A 2,617-nucleotide genomic window follows, 5' to 3' on the forward strand; every position below is an offset into this window, starting at 1 on the left:
CAGGTGATGTGTTGAAGACCCTTACTATTGTTGTACTATAAAGGGTTAGTTCCTTTATGTTTGTTATTAACTACTTATGTCTTGGGGTGCTTCCATGTTGAATGCCTAACTATTTACAATTGTTATATATAATCTTGTTGAACTGTCTCCTTTTTATTTTATTTTATAGTGTTATTTTATGGTGTTATTTATAGTGTCCCTATTTTTTTATAGCCATTATTTTATTGAATTCTCAAAAACTATGGATTTGGTATCACTTTCTTTAAATTTATTTTTTATTTATTTTCAGCATAACAGTATTCATATTTTTGCACCACACCCAGAGCTCCATGCAATCTGTGCCCTCGATAATACCCACCACCTGGTACCCTGACCTCCCACCCCCTGCCTCTTCAAAACCCTCAGATTATTTTTCAGGATTCATAGTCTCTCATGGTTCACCTTCCCTTCCAATTTCCCCCAAATTCCTTCTCCTCTCTGTATATAGTGTCTCTAGGTAGAGTTTTTTCCCCATTGCATGGAATCTGCACATGTCTTTAAGTCTAAAATAAGTCTCTTTTAGGCAGAATATTTTGGGGTCTTACTTTTGTATTCCATCTGTCATCATATGACTTTTGATTGGAGCAGTTTGTCCATTCACATTCAAAGTAACAATAGGTAAGTATGTTTTTGTTGTCATTTAAAAAAATGGAGCTCTTCATGAATTTTCATGTCATCCTTTTGTAGGGGTATGCTAATCTTCTTTGTCTTTTCTCTTTTTAGTGTGTATGCTGTCAAAGCAACCATTGTATTGTTTCTTACATGACTCATTTCTTCCCTTCCTTAATATATTGTATCTTAATATATATTGTATTTCTCTATATATTACATATGGAATAAAAATAGTGGTTTTATATATATTTGCATTCATGTTATATATTGTATTATTTTGTACTTTCTTTTTGGATTTGGATTAGAGTTTGCAATATACATTTATAATTCATACAAATCTACTTTTAAATAATGAATTCACTTCACAGGCATTGCAAATTCTTTATAATTTTGTATTATATTCTTTATAATAAAATTTCCTAATTCCTCACTCTCCCATCTAGTTCTAGTGTTCTCCTTCATTTAACTTATACACTAGCTTACATAATCAAATACATTATCCCCTATTATTAATTTGGTAAACTGTTATCTATTACATCATGTAGAAAGATGAGTTATTTTACCCTCACTTATACACTTCATATGACATTCTAATATGCTTTCTTTGTGAAGATCTGTTTCAAGAAAATATCATTTTTCCTCCTTCTAAAAACAAAACAAAACTAACTTAAAAAAAAAAAAAGAAATCCTCCAAGGTAAATCTACTGAGAACTGCCTTCAATTTTTGAGAAATTATTTACCCTTTACTTTTGAAGAATTTTACATGGCACAAAATTCTAGGCTGGTGGTACTTCTTTCTTGCTTGTATGTTTTCTGAAAAGATTAATGTAATTCCTATATTACTCTTCCATAGGTAATTCTGTGCTCTGACTTCTTTCAATAATTCTTATCTTTAAAATTTTGCAGTTGAATATAATGGGCCTAGAAGTAAGCTCAGAGCACTTTGGGATTTTTGTCTTGTGTTTGGCATAAATGGGGGGAAGGTGAATAAGATACATCATAATTATTTCAAATATTGCTTGTATTCCTCCCATCCCTTTTTTCTTGTAATCATTTATACCTATGTTATACCTTTTGTATATGTCCCAGTTTTTGGATATGCTATTCTCTTTCTTTATTTCCTCCCCTTTTCTATTTTCATCTTGGTTTTCAATTAGGATCTTTCTATCATCAAATGCTCAATCTCCAATATTCTTTTCAGTCATGTACACTAATCAATCCACCATAGGCATTCTTTATTTTGTCTGTAATAATTTTGACTTCTAGAATTTTTTTCTTAGAATTTTTATCTGTTACATTATCCATCTGTTCTCACATTTTCTTGACTTTTACCATAATGATCTTAGCATATTAATTACAGGCTTTTAAATTCCCTGGTCTGATAATATCAACATTCCAGCCATATTCGTTGTGGCTTTTGTTTTTTAAAACTGTGATTTTGGCCTTTTGGCACTCCTTCTAAGTTTTTGTTGAATGATGTACATGATATATTAGCTAAAGCTGCAGTGACTAGCATTTTAAGTCATTTGGTGGTAAAGTCTGTGGACAACTATTCAACAGTTCTATGATGAAAACTCAGTGCTTTGGTGAGCTTATTTCTCTATATTGTTCATTTTCACAATGCCTCTCATTCATCACCCTCCTCACTGTTTCTTTTTAAGGACTGCATGGTTACAGGTGGTTGGGATTAAACATTTGCCTTCTTAGTGTTGGTTAGGCGCTGATAAAATCCCAGCATGTTAAAATAGTTTCTTATTAAGAAAAGAATATTTTTATGTATTAAAAATGGTTATATTTCTGTGATATTCATTGAGGACGTAATAGAATTCCTGAAGATAATACAAAAATTTGGGCTTCCCTCTTAAGTAAGCCCTTGCAAGTTCTTTGTTTGTTTGTTTTTGTACTATTTGCTCACCTTTTTACTTACTTTTTAACTCTATGTCATCCACACTGAATCCCTGGCAAT

At 31.4% G+C, this 2,617-nt stretch overlaps 1 pseudogene; it reads right to left on the bottom strand.

Moving 5' to 3' along the window:
• Positions 1-681: 681 nt before the first annotated feature.
• Positions 682-782, bottom strand: LOC131822520 (U6 spliceosomal RNA; annotated as a pseudogene).
• Between the last annotated feature and the right edge of the window lie 1,835 nt (positions 783-2,617).

This window comes from Mustela lutreola, chromosome Y (assembly GCF_030435805.1).
Source record: "Mustela lutreola isolate mMusLut2 chromosome Y, mMusLut2.pri, whole genome shotgun sequence".
Taxonomy (NCBI): domain Eukaryota; kingdom Metazoa; phylum Chordata; class Mammalia; order Carnivora; family Mustelidae; genus Mustela; species Mustela lutreola.